The 17,502-nt window shown below is 46.6% G+C and overlaps 1 long non-coding RNA gene across 1 annotated transcript in view; it reads left to right on the top strand.

The window, feature by feature from the left end:
• Positions 1–17,502, top strand: part of LOC138467772 (uncharacterized) — a 79,475-nt gene that overhangs the window by 738 nt on the left and 61,235 nt on the right. The window lies entirely within an intron of this gene.

The following is a 17,502-nucleotide window of genomic DNA, read 5'->3' as shown; positions in this document are numbered from 1 at the left end:
GGGAGTAGGAAGCGCCGAGCACACCGTTCCTCAGAGCTCGTACGGCCCCAGAAAGCAGGCAGGCGAGCGCACGGGTGCTGCTCCCTCGTGTGACGGTGCTGCAGTTGAGAAAGCAGCCTATTCCTGGGAAAGCCCAGAGGGTAAGCTTCTACGCAGTGTATATCAGTTCTGAGTCCTGAGTGACCCGTTTGCTGCTGGGTGATGGTGCCACTTAAAAATATAATCAATAATTAGATCAATAAACAGCAGAACACCCACGGACCTAATAATAAAAAAAAAAGGGTGCTGCATCTTAGCCGGTCCAGCTAGCGGTCCTCGCCGGGTGCTCGTGCGGCTGTGACCCCTTGGACTGACGCAAGAAGGGTCCTAAGAGACAGGACGCTGACATCTATCTAAGGCTATCAGTCAATTACTGAGCGGATCAAAATAAGGAATGTAATAATGTATAATTTCACGGGGCATGTTTCCCCGGAATTGGGTCGGTTTTAGGTTTATAAAAAATTTAAGAGGAGGTTGGGCGCTCCCCGTCGAATATAATTGCGGGGAAATGTTCGGTAACAAACCCAGGTTTTCATTTTTGCATTGACATTTTTTTTTCTTCTCAATAATCTCACAGATCCGATCTAAGTATAGAAAACAATGATGGAATGTCCCAATGACAGGACATGTGAAAGCCCCAGGAAGTAAGACAGAAAACAGAGCCAAAACTTTATTTTTCTTAAATGGCAGGATGGAGTAATGCATAACTTGCCCTATGCTGAAATGGGATTTCCCTACCTAAAGAAAACTGACAATAGCATGTGTCAGGAAGTTCAACTCTAAAGTCCTGTGTTCAAAACGTATACTTGCCCTTACAACTAACCATATACAATGTGTAGGGACTTATTTTATTTTTATTGGTTTTTTTATTTCGATTTCTAAGCGCGGATCCAGGATTTGAACCTCTGTTGCTCTGCATGGTTTTGTTTCCAAGACCAGCACGTTGCCCCTGTGCTATCCGTCAGATGTCAGCAGAAAGAGAAATGGTGTTAAAAAATCACATTTCCAAATTTCTTCCAGCTCCTGGCTTATACTCCGCTTCCCCGAGTTTAGAACAGTTCCAAAAGGCATTGTGGTTCCCTACCCCAATAGTTCAACACAGTTCACAAAGTCTTGGAGTTTCCTTCCCCCAGAATTCAGCTGTTCCAGATTCCAAAATCAGTTCAAATCTTATGGCTTACAAAATGGTACCAGTTCAAATCCTTGGTCAAGCAGGCTTTTCAATAGTTCATATAGATTGCACTGTTTCTGCGTTAACCATTCACTTTAGCCACTGTTGCAAAATACAAGCTTCTTTACATTTGCTTTCCTTGGCACTTTCCAAGTTAGGGTCACTCGGTCTAGGTGCAATTGTCGGAGCACACATTGCACCCATCACCGGTCACGCAACCAATAAGGCACTTTGGTATGCTTCTGTATTCTTCAGTTTTTCTCTGAACCTGTCCTTTGTACTCTTGCAATAGTATAATGGCAAATATATACAGGTCTACGTGGTACCACTCTTAACTATCGTTTCCTTTGAAATGCATCAACTGCTAATAGTTCATGCGGCATACAAATCAGATTATAAGATACATCAACATTAGACACAGAAATAAAGCAAGTTAAATAAGTACCTATCGAATCTCATCAAAGTGCATGAACTGTATGGTTAAAATGTCACACAGATCAATAACGCGGAAACCAGCAATAGAGATAGGAAAGAATGCAAGCTGGTTGAAACAATAGGCAGAATACTGGCCCCTACCACTACGCACAGTTCTGTGTGGAGATCCCCCCCACCTGGGTAACCTGTAAAATAAAGATATATATAGCACAAGCCCAGTCCATATATTGTTCACTAGTCTTATTTCCTCCTATTAATGTTTTACCCCCCCAATGTACCTGGTGGAGTAGAGTTCTTCGAAGACGTGTCGAAGGATCCTTCTTGAGTGACTCCCTTTAAAGCAGGAGCCACGGATCGTCGAGAGGCGTCGAAGATGGTGAACTTGGCGTCGACGGGGGCGATGAGAAGTTGGGAAAGCAAGGTAATGGGTAATAGAAAGCAAGAGGCCACCGGGGCCATCTTGTTTTCCATCAGGAATCAACTGATCCCAATGGCAGGGCCGGGGTATCCCAAAATGGAGGATACTCCGCGCACCTATCAAATTCAGCCTGGAGCTGCCACCAGCCCATACCCTGCTCTTCGGGCCACCCACAGGTGCCCAAAAACATACACTAGGGGTACAGGGTTGTACCCCCACCCGTGGGTGCCGTAAGGGGATCCCACGGGTCTGCTCACCAAACCAAAAGAGAGAGAGCTGCACCGCCAGGAGTCCCACATGAACTCCTGCGTGGAAAACACGACAGAAAACACGATTAAAAGGCAGTAAAGGACAAGGATACAGAGGCCCTGTCCCTCTGATGCATTTCCAGCATCACAATCAGCCATATCGAAATCCAGAGGGCTCCAAGGTGATATAATTCGGGACCTACAAAAAGCAGAGGAGAAACTTGAGACGGCCATGGAAAAGGGGGATAGCTCCCTGGGGGGTGCTGAAGCCATATGTAAACTACAGCAAGAATGTGGGGGACTCTGGGAGAGACTATGTAACCTAAATTATAAGAAATATACGGAGAGACTACATGCGGGCGGGGATAAGCCCGGGAGGCTGTTGGCATGGCTGTACAAGAAAGAAATGCCCAGATCAGCTATCAGTGATAAAAGGGGAGAATGGTCAAATGCTAGACACCCAAGAGGGAGTAAATGAGGGGTTCCATAAATTTTACCAACAACTGTACCAAGATACAGAAATGGGGGAAGGGAGCGAGATCACAGAGATGTAGGAGGAAATAGGCCTACCAAAACTGAGTGTGGAAGAACCATGCCCCGATTACACTGGAGGAGCTGGAAACAGTAGTAAAGCACTTGCCTACCCGCAAGGCCCCGGGATCGGATGGACTGCCTAGTGAATTTTATAAAACGTATGGCACGGAAGTACTTCCCCCTGATGCCAACTATGCTGAACGAGGCATGGGAAGCGGGGAGGCTGCCGGAATCCCTTAGCGAGGCTGTTAGCATCCTACTTCTCAAGCCCAACAAACTAAGCGCGGATTGCGGATCATACCGACCGCTCTCCATGTTAAATCAGGATAGCACGATTCTTACAGCAGTACTGGCAACCAGATTGAGACAAGTTATAGGCAAGCTGATAACACACAGATCAAGCAGGATACGTACTACATAGAAGTATAGCTGATAACTTAAAGAGGCTCCATCATGTAATAGAACAAGCAGAAGGCGACACACAAGAAGTGGCTATAGCCTCTCTAGACGTGCTAGAAGACCAGCCAGATGCAACTGTTGAAACAATGTATGATATCTCGGAGGGTGGACATGAGGTCTCCTGAATCTATGAACTCCTGATGTCCAGGGTGGGGAAGGAGGTGACGCAACTGAGGCGGGACTGGGAGGAAGGAGTTGGGGTACCCATGCATGATGGGATGTGGGAGAGAGCCCAAAGATACCACAAAAGTGTCCAGGAACGCGGGGCTGCAACAGAGCCACCTATATGTAACCCACAGAGCATACATGACCCCTCAGAAGGTCGCTAGATTCAGAAATATAGGAATACAAGCCTGCCCTAAATGTGGGGTGGTACGCTGGGATGGTGCACATCTGGCCGTGCCCAGATATTGGACATTTTTGGGGCGAAATCACCCAACGATTAGCAGAGAAAGGAATCCAACTAGATGTGGAATCAGTGTGGGCATGTATGGTGGGGGCTTCACAAGACCTCGCAATCTGAAGCACGTAAGCAAACTCAAGGACCTGGCCTATATTACGTCCAAGTGTCGAATTGCTATGAGCTGGAAGGCAAGCCACAGACCCAGACTGGAGATGTGGTGGAGGGACCTTCTGAAATGGGCAGAGGCGGAAACAGCGGTATGGCATGAGGCGACCAATAGGGACTAGAGGAGGAAACGGAAACCCTGATTGCCTGGAGACATTTAATAGCTATACTGTATGGGTCTACCCAAGACTGGCCAGATGAACAGAATTTCTCTAGTGACAGAGGGGAAGGAACCTTCGGAAGGCACCACGGTGGGAAGAGTGGGAGAGTAGGCTCGAGTTGGTGGTGGGTTAGGGGAGCAGTGGTTAATTTGCGATAATGTGGCAAATGCTTGATGGAAATGACATATACTGCTGTTTTGTTTTCTGTGCGTTGATTGTTGTTTACAAATAATAAAAACTTTAAAAAATAAGTTAAAGGCGCTAGCGAAAGAGAAATCACATTTTTTTTTTTCTGAGTCGGAGGTCTGGACTTGTTAGAATCTAGGGAGACAATACAGGACCCCAGGACGATGTACAGAACAGTGCAAAAACAGAGCAGAAAGCAGAGAACAGGAAAGGTTGAGATCTTTGTTAATTTCACCGAACATTTGTGCGGCTGGGCCTCTGTTCCCCTTAACCCAAAGTAGACCCTCCACTTAAGAAGCAAGTGCACGTTTGTCCGTAAAGCAAGTTTATTGTACAAAGAGCTGGGAGAAGCTAGATGACGCTGTACAGTCAAACTAACCCAAGTCTCCTTGAATCACACAAGTTTACACATTTTATACATTTTGCAACAGTTAAAACACTCCCACATATTTTGTTTCAAATCACCCCCCACACATGATAGATCAAACCTATACAAAAGGACAAAAAGAATCTTCTCCAATTCCCACACTCCATTTGTGTACATTTATTTAGCTACCATCCCCTTTCAACGTATCTTTCCGTAGTAGGTCTTGACGTCGCCCCATTGCAATTTCGAACCGTCCAGAGACCTCTAACCCCGGACGTGATGCATATGATCTTTCAAGGACACTTAAAGCAATATGAGGAGAGAAATAAACAATTTCCCCTCGAACTGGCGATAGCTATCTCATCCGCCCAGACTTACTGGCGTCCTTGTTCCACACTAATCTACATGACTCACAATTCATCACACATGACCTCTGGGCACACCCTGAGAGACCCCATAACTCATTTGCCAACTCTACCCTTAAGTGGCCCTTGCACCAGGTTTATTACTTGGTCACAACAGATGGCTGGACTTCTGTGGATAATAAATAACAGGCTCACATGGTCTTAAAAAGATTGCATCTCCTATCCACAATAGTGGCAATTCGTAAAAACCTGAGCCTACCCGTAGCTGACTATCTGATATTATCGCAGCTGCCCGTTGCCCTTCCTCTGCCTTTAACCTTGCGAACACCAGTTTTCCCAGTCATACAGAGTTCCTCTTGCAAACCCTGGTTGCAGGGCCTGCACAACTATGAGAAAGCTCGGGCGCGTGGCCAGCAGCCATGCAGTGAGGATATCCTAAAGAGTGCTCCTGTTGGATCTGACATAATCTGAAGAAAATAGCGATTGTTGGGTTATCAGATGTGTGTTACCAATCAGGAAATCGACTGAGACAAGCCTCTTTGCTGTGAGTACTGAGCCTAGGGTCTACTGAGAGTAAAATGGCGACCGGCAGTCTGAGTCAGTAAACAGAACGCTGCCAATTCATTCGGAAGTGCTGCACATATTACAGAAGAGGAAGGCATAAATAATGCGATTGCCTTCCACAGCGCGGCCCAAACGGAACGGGTCGCTGAAATTACTATTGAAAAGGCAGAGATCATATGGGAAGTGCCTCTTCATAGTGGGTTTAAGTCCTGTAAGGTACAGAGATAACAGAAAAGGTGGCCAGAAAAAGCAAACAGAACGCTATGGAGACGGAGAGAGATGCCACACAACTCAAATGAGGAGACAAGACATAAACATCACATCGCCCTTCACAGCACCGCTCCGAGAGGTAGCAGACAAAGATAAGAAGAAATAAATGGGCTGCGATGCAGGTGGGACCCGGAGCGATCCTGGAGCCCGGATGGAGGCGGAGATAGAATGGAAGGGGCACTCTGGAGACCGACGGAGAGGTCGGACTGAGAGAGACCACCAAGAGAGTACAACAGGTGGAACAGGAAGAATCCACAAGCAGAAAACTGCGTACGGTACATATTAACGTACCGTAGAACAATGAAGGGAGAGGCTGACACACCAGGAGCGGCGAGTGTGCTGATGGGCAGTAAGCTACCGGCTCTGGAGCACCCCAATTAGAAGAGCACCTTAAAAACACATCTAACCAAACATCCACACCTTCCCTCCCCAAAAAAAGGGTGTAACATAAACTAAGCCCCTGTACACGCAGGACGAGAGAAAGGAGAGTGTATGGGCTGACCCAATCTTGTCATCAGCGCTAAGGGATAGCACAAATTCAGATTGGAGAAAATATGAATACCAGGACTTTGATGATACCCCTCAGAAGATTTGATGTGAAGGGGTGAACAACGCTGCATAACACACAGAAGAGTTACGGTGAAAATTCTGACATCAACACTGAGACACTAACTGAGGCGCAGAAGGCAAGCAAAACTCAGAAAGGGAAAGGAAAGCAGACTGCGTTGGAATCCTTCACTAAAATCTCAGTGGACAACAGCCGGGACATGGAGAACAGAGTAGACACGCAACCAACCCAGTCAGAGGGGAGCAACAAATCCTAGTTGCTGTTGCTGCGCTAAATACCGCATTAGAAACCAAGATAGATGCTGTAGGGATAGAGGTACATTTTCTGCGCCAAGATGTGAGAGCACTGTCAGAACGCACAAGCATAGTGGAGAAAAAAGTGGAAGATAATGGTAGTATCATCAGCAAAACACAAACTGAAGTCCACATACTACAACAAGTGAAGCTGCTAGAGGAAAGAGCAGAAGATGTGCAAGGAACGGCACGCAGAAGTAACATTAGGCTAATTGAGCTACTGGAGGAAATTGAAGGAACAGATCCTGCAGCATACGTCAAAAATCTATTGCTACAGGAGGTGGGCCCAGGCAACTTAACGCTGGGGTTTACAGTTAAGCGGGCACACAGAGCCCTAACTAAGAAGTGCCCCTCCCCACCCCCAGCACACCACCAAGGCCAATCATAGCAAAAATCCTTAATTACAAGGATAGGGAGAACATATTGGCATTGTCGAGGACCTGAGGGGTCATGCAGAGAGCCTCACCAAAACTAGCTGTCTACCCAGACTACACCTTTCAGGTACAGAGACGCAGGGCCCAGTTTGGCCCCACCAAAGACCGACTAAGAAAGGCCGGACTTGAGCATGTGCTCTTCTACCCAGCACGATTAAAAATACTACGCAATGGCCACTCTTTATTCTTCAACAGCCCAGCAAAGGCACAGGGCTAGATGGACAAGGAACCGATTGCGACAACATCCGAACACACTGAGTCATGAGAATGGGTCTGAAATCTAGCCAAATCAATGAGCCAACAGTAAACGCCTAGATACAGGGATTCAAGACATATATGTGAATAATACCCACCTAACCTATTACAGATGGATGGAGGTAAAAGCAAGTTGAGATAAGTCCTCAAAATAACTTTTTTCCACACTTTAGCAGGAAGCACCTATGGGCTGTCACAGAGAAGACTTCTGAGCACACAAACACTGGCTTCACAACCCTTGGTAGAAACGGACAAGGGTGCTAGTTTGAGAGCACCCACTCGCAGTGCACCTGCACCACAAGGACCTGGGAGGTGAGGTGCTAGATCTGAGCATGCTGGCCAAAGCTGGGCAACAGTTTCAAATTGTGAAGTTGGAAGGGGGGGTTAATTGGGAGTTACAACCATGTCAAATTATGGGTCCCAAAGCACAAAAGCAAACACGTAAAAGGACAGATACTGGGGGTAAACATGATCTCTTGTCTCAGGAAGGGTACAAGAGGAAACGCATACTATTCTGACTATGGCGAACACTCTTAGATTCATGACAAAGAACGTAAGAAGGTTGAATAATTATGCAAAGGGAAATAGTCGTAACATACCCACGCAGACAGAAAGTTGATATAGCCCTGTTGCAAGAGACTCATCTCACAGAGGAAAGGCAGAACACACTACCTAGGAAATGGAGAGGGCACGTATTGGGTGCAATGTACTCAGCAGTCTGAAGAGGGGTGTTGACCTCAGTTTGTTTGTTTGTTTATTTATTTATATCGCGCACCTTACCCAGGGGCAACAGGGCGCAGGCAAAAGATAATTCGAAGCTTACAATGTTGCAGAAATATACACTTTGAGGTAGTGATAAAGATAATCAGAATTACAGGAATAAGAAATGTACAAATCTTCATGCATACAAAGTCAATATCTATGCAGGGGTAAATATACGAATATGTACAGGGCTGTTAAAGGCGGGTACTCCTGAGAAAAATATTCAGGATTACAGGAATAAGAGGTATACAAATCTTCATACATAAAAGGACAATGTCTATACAGGAGGTAAATGTACAGATGTGTGCTGTAAGGACTGTTAGAGGCGAGGGCGAAGTCGCGAGCAAGGTATCACTACCTATGCCTAGGTATAGAGAGTGCAGCTACATACAGGGGTTATTGGAGTTAAGGTGACTGATGAGGTGTCTTCTAAAGTGTAAATATGGTTGGTCAGCTCTTGGGTTGTGTGGCAGAGAATTCCAGAGTATGGCAGCTTTCACCGGGAAACTGTTCCCACCAACTGTGGAGAGTTTGAATCTGGGAATTATCAGGCGGTTGGAATTGATACTTCTTGTTTGTCGGAATGGAGGACTTTCTCTTTACCTTGTCCATCAGGTAGCTGGGGGCGGCATTGTTGAGGGCTTTATGGGTTAGGGAGGCCAACTTTAGTTTGATTTTGTTGTCTGTGGAGAGCCATTTCTGTTGGCGTCTGGTGGTTGAGATATGATCGCTCTTATTAATGCCGAGGGCAGCTCTCAAGGCATTGTTTTGTAGGATTTGAAGCCTGTGGATAATGGCTTTGTTAGCGCCACTATAGAGGGCATTACAATAATCGAGCCTGGATAGTATGAGTGCTCTTGCCAGGATCAAGCAGCTGTCATTGGATAGGAATGGTCTGCCTGCCCTTATTAATTTGCAGGTGTACGCAGTGGTAGATGCTAGTGAGTTGACCTGTTTAGTGAATGACATAGTGGCATCTAGATAAAAGCCGAGGGTTTTTACTTCCCTGGATACTCTGATGAGATTGCCATCTATGTTGAATTCGGCATATTCAAGGCCTAGTTTGTTGATATTAGCGGGGGAACCTAAGATGATGAGGTCTGTCTTGTCATCATTCAGGCATAGACCATGCGATGCCATCCATGCCTGAATGATGAGATATACCCTATTCACCAACTCTCCGTCCTTACTGTGATCCCCTGAAAGTGGGAGGAGAATCTGAGTGTCATCAGCATAGTTAGTGTAGGTGACACCCAGATGGTCCAGATCGTCGAACAGGGGTTTGGTGAAGATGTTATATAGTGTGGGGGAGACGCATGAGCCCTGCGGGACTCCACAAGTAATAGGAGAGGGGTCTGCTGCTGCTGAAGGGGAGAAGACTCTCATGGTTCTCTCGCTCAGAAAGGATTCAATCCATTTGATAGCTTCTGGGGAGAAGTGAGCAGCTGAGTCAAGGTGTCTGCAGAGGACCTTGTGGTCGAGGAGGTCGAAAGCCGCGGAGAGGTCGAGTAAGAGGAGGAGTGCTGTCTTGCCCTTGTCCCTCAGATCATCAATTTGGGTTTTCAGATCGATAAGGGCTGTTTCCGTGCCGTGTAGTGGGCGGAAACCTGATTGTCTGGAGCCTAGTAACTTGTGTAGCTCTAGGTATTTTTGAATCTGGACATAGGCAACTTTGTCCAAGATTTTCAGTAGGAAGGGTACCGTGGTGATGGGTCGGTAGTTGGTGGGGATGAGGGGATCAAGCGTCTGTTTTTTGAGGAGGGGGAGTACCCAAGATTGTTTTAAGTTGGCAGGGATGCTGCCTGAGGAGAAAGAGGCGTTTATGAGTTTAGAGATAAAGGGCGACAGGTCTCTGGCTACGTCCTTTATTATGTGTGCGGGGCAGATATCGCCTTTACAGTTTGATGGTTTAAGAGAAAGGATGATTTCCTCAACCTCCAGGGTGGTGGTTTTAGAGAAAGTGAATGAGTTGATGTGTGTACTTGGTGAGGCATTGGGCAGAGGTATGGGAGGGATAGTGAGGTTTAGGGAATCTTTTTTTAGGTGAATTTTATTTTGTAGGGTGTTTATTTTATTTGCTAGTGCTTGTTGGATGTCTGTGCACCAGGTCTGGTTATTAGTGCAGGTGTCGGGTGTGGCAATGGGTGACTCAAGTACCTTCAGTATGGAAAAGAGCTCCTTCATACTTGAATTGGAGTTGGCAATGCGGATGTTATAGGAATTCTGTTTGGCTAAGCAGATTTCAGCTTTGTAGTGATGAGAAATCGTGTCAAAGATGGCTTTCTTTTCACTGGAGGGGCATAGTTTCCAATCAGCTTCACATTTTCGCTTTTTTAGGCGGAGGGCTTTGAGTTCGGGTGTATACCATTTGTTTAAATGGGTTTTTGGCTTACTGGTGCGAAGTTTGAGTGGGGCAATTTTATCCATGGTAGTTAACATGATTTTATTATATTTGTGAACTAGTGTGTTGGGATCTAGATTGTCTGGCAGTGCGTTTAGGGTTGGAAGGATAGCTGGGATGATTTTTTCTATTGAGATATTTTTCTTGTTTCTTGTGAGGCAGGGTGGTGCCAGTGACACGGTTGTGGTAGGTGATCTAGAGGTCAGTAGGTTAAAAGAGACCAACGAGTGGTCGGTCCAGGGTAGTGGTGTGGTGGCGGTGATGACCGCTGAGCAATTAGCATCAGCAACCCAGTCTAGGGTTCTACCCTTCAGGTGGGTGGGTAGGTTGACTTTTTGAGAGAGTCCGAGTGATGAGATCGTATTGGCTATGGTAGATGCATGTATGTCTGCTGGGTCGTTGAACCCTAGGTTGAGGTCCCCTAGTAGCAGTAGTTGTGAGGTGGTTTTCGCATTGTTAGAGTTGCTCCGACTGTACCATTCCAAATACTGTAGAAATAGACCAAGAATGTAGGATAGTACTAATAAAGGGTATGCTTGAGACCAGACATATATGCATTATAAACACTTAAGCACCAAACCATGACGCAACCACTTTTTTTAGAACTATGTACATTAGGATGTGAACGCATAAAGACGACGTTATAATATGGGGAGGGGACTTTGTGCGCTCGAACCAATGGTAGACCGATCTGACACGAAATTCAAGAAACCATCTCCCACGGCAAAGGTGCTAGGAACCTTAATACACTCCTTTGCACTGATAGACATATGGAGGAATCTCCACCCCAAAGATCGAGACTATTCACACTGCTCGGCACTGCATGATGTACATACTAGACTGGACTACTTTTTCACAGGGAGCGAAACCCAAATGGAATTTACGGAACCAATATATAAAGGGCGGGCCTTGTCAGGTCATGCACTGTTGATTCTCAGATGGCAGATAACACAACCTAGGCCACCAGTGCCGAATCCCTCAGAGATGTAGCGTTCAGGACACAAATCAAAAACTGCATAGGTGAATAATTTACACTGAACAGTGGTAGCAAGAAATCGTCATGTACGTTATGAGAGGCATTTAAAGTAGTAGTATGGGGAGAAGCCATAAATCGAGGGATACAGCAGAGTTAACTCGCACTCTTGAAAAGGCTGAGGAAAAAGCTAGAAGATCTGGGAAAACAAAACAGAAAGAAGCGAGCCGAACGAAGTAGGGAAATAGAACTAAGACAAGAGTGCATGCAGTACTGGGATAGGCTCAGGAAGCTAAATTATGCAAGATATGTAGATGGGCCACATGCAGAAGGGGACATACCAGGGAGCCTCCTCGCATGGTTATACAAAAGTGATAGTCTGAAATACCATCTGCTCATTCAACGACAAACAAGGCTACCTCTGTAACACGCAGGTGGAAGTTAAAAATGTAAATAAATAACTATGACCTTATATGAGTACTATACATACCTCTACACAGATATAAGAGCAATGCAACAGCTAGAATTGCAGGACGTCCTAGAATTAATACAGCTACCATGTCTGGATGAGGAAGAGGCAGGGAAAATTGAGGGCCACATAACAGTAGAGGAGATAAGGGCTGCAATTAGAGCACTACCCACTGGGAAAGCACCAGGGTTGGACGGACTACCTGTTGATTTTTATAAAGAATATGCAACAGAATGCGCAATGGCAGAAATGTTCAACGAAGCATATGAAATAGGATCACTGCCGAGTAGCCTCCGAGAGGCGGTAATTGTACCACTGCTTAAGGCTAACAAATCTAAAAACAAAATGCCGCTCATGTAGGCCCCTATCGCTGCTAAACCAAGACAGCAAGTTATTAGTGGTAATACTGGAAAACAGACTGCAGAATACTATTGAGACGTTAGTACATCCAGACCAAACTGATTCTGAACAGGGAAGGAACAAGGCCTGGAATTTAAGACGACTACATCATGTGATTGTTAAAAGAAAGCTATATCGGCAGCACTGTGCAATGGCCTCATTAGACGCAATGAAAGCATTTGATTCTGTACAATGGGAGTGGCTATATAGAGTCTTAGAGAAATTTGGAACTGGTGAAAGGTATATCAGATGGGTCAAATTGTTATACACAGGCCCAAAAGCAAGAGTACGAACAGGGGAGTTGTATTCTCCATAATCAAACTGAAAAAAGGCACCGGACAAGAATGCCCATTGTCGCCGCTATTGTTTATCCTGGCAGTGGAGCCAATTGCAGCCTTCTTGTTACGGGGAGGCGGGAATTGAGATAGATGGGATGAGGCACTTAGTGTCCATGTATGCAGATGACATGTTGTTATATGTCCAACAACCCGAAGTTAATCTACAACACATATTAGATACGTTAGACCAGTTCAGAGAATTATCTGGCATTACAATAAACAAAGGAAAATCCTGTCTGTTCCCGCTGGCTTGAAGGGCTTAACAAAGGAACTACTACCGAGATTGACACTATAATGGAGCCCAGAATCCTTTAGATATCTGGGGATAGAAATATTCCGTGACCCACTAGAGGAGCATAACGCAAACACGCTAAAAGCAATTAATGGGGTCATAAACTGCATGAACATCTGGAGGAAGCTGACACTGATGAGGACGGCACTGTTGAAAATGGTGGTATTGGCCAGGCTATTGCACTACTTTACAAACATCCCATATAGCATTCCCAAAAAATAATTAGACATGGGGCATCATTCTGAGTTTGCCAGTCTAGAAACAAGGGTGCTGGTAAGCTCACCAGCACCCTTGTTTCCGGACCAGCAAACTACGTGTTTGCCTGCCGTAGTCTCTGTGCCCGACAGGTCTGACCCTGCCGGGTGCACCGGTCACAGTAGGCAAACCCTTCACGGAAGCAACGGCACCATTAGCAACGGTGACCACAAAAGTGATGGGTGGAAGGTTTCGAATGAATCTGAACCACTGGCAATTGCTCTGGGCAACCTTCCACGCCACCGTTTTTTAGCCCGTCTGCGCCATTACAAAAGGGGTCCAGCCATGTGCAAGTCAGTCAGCTGCCGCCACCAATGGTAGCAGCCCAGCCCGAACTGCTAGGCCAGGTCCCCTCTGCACAGAAAACCAAGCAACTCCAGACATGTTTTGGCCTTGTTGGACCTCCTCAGTTAGGTGCAGCCTGGTTCCCTATGGCGCAGCGAGCAAGGGACCCACGTCTGGGCATACCTTTCTGTTTTGCTAGTCACCCAGAGTGGGACGGGTATGCCCAGACGTGGGTCCCGAGTCTGCCGGGCCTAGAGACCCAAGCTTCTCCTCACTGATGACGCCCAACAAGGCTGAAGCATGTCTGTAGATGCTTGTGGTCTCGTGCAGAAGGGATGTGACCTAGCAGTTCGGGCTGGATTGCCCCTTTTGGGGTAGGACTAAGCCTGATTTGCATATGGTTTTTTCCCCTTCTGTAATGGCTTGGCAGGCTGAAAAACGATGGTCTGGAGGGTTGCCCAGAGCTTTGCCCGTGGTTATGATTAATTCAAAACCTTCCAGCCATCACCTTTCTGTTTTGCTACCATTACCAACCGTGCAAGTGCGTCCGTGTCCCCACTCCCATATGTGAATGGGTACTTACAATTTACTGGCGACTGACTTCCCGGGCCACCGGACTTGTAATGTGCCGGTGGCACCGGGAAAGTCAGGCGCTGGTAGATTATTACGGGTCCGAAGGAAACCCGCCGGTAGCACCGGCACGGTTACTGCTGGACCCGTAATGAGGCCCATTTAGTGCAGGAATTTGCGATGACAAAACAAGCGCATCAGAATTGCTCTAAGCACACGCCAAAGAACATATGGGATTGGGGGTATAAAAGTACCGAATTTCGAACTGTACTATATAGCAAGCCAGCTACAATTTGTGGTTGGATGGTTAGCAGATGACCCCAATATTGATGCACACCTACTACAACCGGCAAGGAAACCACTATATGTAAAAAGTTCTTTGGACACTCAACTCGTAAGTAGGTCAACACTCACTACTGATAACAATATGTCATGAACCGTCGTCTGTGTCCCTTCTGGACTTCCTGGTCCCTGACCCATAGGGGATTGAATACATTGATCCTTCCAACATGGCCGCTTGAAACGGAATGCTGCTGGCCAGTCTCTACGCTCCACGCTGTACGCTCTACAAAACAGACACGCCCCGGTGGCTCTGCGCGTCTCAACGCTACCGCTTGCTGTAGTCGGACGTGTGTTGCCAGAGTTCGGTCGGGGCTCTCTTCTGATTCCTGTTTCCCAGTTCCTTGAATCGCCCTTCCTTTTCCTCCCATTCCTCTACCTTACCTCCTATCTTCCTGGATTTTCTTCCGCGCTCGGGTCACGGCGTTCCGTGCCTCCGAGTGCGAACATCATTCCTTCCTGGTATCCACCCTGAACTTCTGAATGTTCCCGGAAATTGGATAGCGAACCTCACGCTGGAATCCGAGGACCAGCGCTCGGGTTTGTACAAATCCCAGACCGTGAGAAAGAAGACATCACAGAAGGTTGCAAGCAAACAACAAAAGCAGGTGAGAAGGGGAGAGACTTGTGACACAATAGGCATACAAATATGGTGAAGGGCATGTAAAATATTTGTTATCAGACCCGATCTCACTACAGAGTCACCTGGCAGCAGTAATGGCAGATAAAAGACAGTTGAAATCACGTATTAGGAAGTATTGGGAACTGGTCGGAGTTTGACTATAGGAGACCTGATACGAGAAGATGACAGACTTTAAAACACTTGCAGAAGACTCAGGCATAAGAGTGGGACAACTTAGGATTAAACAAAGGTGACTCAAATTACCCGAGCAGGTCAAACAGCACATTGTGATAGAGACTATGCACAATATAGCTAAGGGAGGACATGCAGTGTCACAGCTGTATGACACACTGCTGACTAAAGGGGCGATGGAACATTGACAATTAGACAGAAATGGGAGATAGACATTTAGTCCTAGGATACCATTAAAAAAGTTTCAAGGCACGCCAGTTACAGCTAATACAATTAAATATTACACCCAGATCTCTCGGTTCACAGGTGCATAAGAGCAGTATTGCCCAAAGTGTGGAGATACTGATGCTGGGATGCTTCACATGCTATGGTTGTGCCCTAAAGTACGGCAATACTGGGAGGATAGTGCTAATATAATGACTATGGGTGAAGTTCTGCTGGTTGTACCGTCTACAGGAGCCTGCCTTCTTGGACTCTACCCACATGCCACGAGGAAGAAATTTATAAAGAAACTGAAAGATCTTGTATACATCTTGGCAAAGCGTAGACTAGCTATGTCGTGGAAATCCAAAGAAGCGCCTGCCATTGAGGTGTGGTGAAAAGATTTGCAAAAATGGACAATGGCGGAGACAACCGTATGGTTGCAGGCTACTGGAGGAGGCAATACAGACGGCACTGAGGATATCATATCCTGGAACAAACTCACACATACTCTGCTTGCGTCCAGACAATAAAGAAGCGCAGGTTGGAATAGTATGAGAGTAGACATTCAATGGAAAAAAGGGACATAAGAATCAGATGGAGTGGGTGTTTGGATCAGGGCAGACAAAGGCAGGGGGGAGGAGGGTGGGGTGGAACAATAATACAGAACAGATATGTTGCCAGGATTAAGGGCTGGGGCAGACCTAGGATTGTGCAACATGGTAGAGGGACAGTGAGCCAAAGGATTGTGCAAAATGGTAGAGGGACAGTGAGCCAAAGTAAGGCTGCTTAAGCTGCAGCAGCCTTGGGAATGCATTTCCCAGCAGCACTTGGGCCTTTTTGTAGTTATGCGTGTTTGCGCGCATCAGCAGCTGACACTGATTGGGAACAGCTTATTAGCCGTCAACCGCCCATGCCAGGTGCAGATAATTTTGTTTGCACGGGCGGTGACTGCGAGAATGCTGAGAATCTCTAGGAGTGGAGAGACGGAGAAGGCACAAGAGGCCTCTGGGCGGTGAAACTCCAGGGTGCCTGCTTCTAATGCTGATGATTATCTGGTGCGGGTAGTCCCGTGTGGGCTCCCGGACAAAAAGCTAAGTACTGTGTGCTTGTTTTAATTGTGCTGTCTACCTTGCAGGTTACCGGCTGTTTAAATCTGCCTCGCTACTACGTTCCAGAACTGAGGGAGGTGTTTGTTACTTGTCTCCGTTTGCACGCATCATTATGAGTATCTAGGGACTGATTGGGGAACTTGTATGTTCCAAGAAGGAACAGGCTAACTCTTGATTTTTACAAAGGTTGGGAGAATACACATCATTACGCTCCTGAGAAGGAAGGAGTATGGACTACAGGGGTTGTTCAGGTTGAACGGGAACAGGGGATTTGTGTTCCTGCTCCTATGCGTGTGCTTAATAACACGTGTTAAGCCATCGGAATACCAGGCACACACCTTAAGTTAATGTTGGAAAGCTGAATTTAGAGCTGGTCAGGTTTTTCTTTGGTTTTGCCTGCCTCTGGGGCCATGTGTCTGTATAGTCACTGTGGGAAAACCTCCCAGTATGTCTTATTCTGCTTGCTAAGTGTTGCTTATGCTTTCATGTTCATCTTGCATGATGAGCAGGAAAGCTTCATGTTATATGTGTACGTTGACCAAGTCGGGATATATATGAGAGAGAGAGAGAAGGTGAGAGAGAGAGAGAGGAAGAGAGAGAGACACACTTAGGAAGGATAAGGAATTCATCCACAACCTCTCCCTAATCCCTTTCCCCCCGCCCCCATTGTTGGCCATGTGGCTACCTGTGTCTTGACAAATCAGTGGTCCATGCCAACCACAGTGGGAGGGTGGAATCCATTCGGCTCCTGTGGTTCGGGGGAGGGTGTGAAGGATTTCAAAGGCACAGTACACTCCAGACCAGGACTCTTTCTACTGGCCGGGGATGCAGCACACAATTAAAACACTTTGATTTATTAGGAATTCAGTTTGAGAAGGCACCCAACCCGTCTCACACCCACCGTTACAAACACCCCGTGTCGCAATGGACCATGAACCAGGCCGGTGTGTTCATGGT

Source organism: Ambystoma mexicanum, chromosome 4q (genome assembly GCF_040938575.1).
Source record: "Ambystoma mexicanum isolate Mex_15411 chromosome 4q, UKY_AmexF1_1, whole genome shotgun sequence".
Lineage (NCBI taxonomy): Eukaryota > Metazoa > Chordata > Amphibia > Caudata > Ambystomatidae > Ambystoma > Ambystoma mexicanum.
The sequence above is the reverse complement of the archived record's forward strand: the minus strand, read 5'-3'. Positions and strand labels throughout refer to the sequence as shown.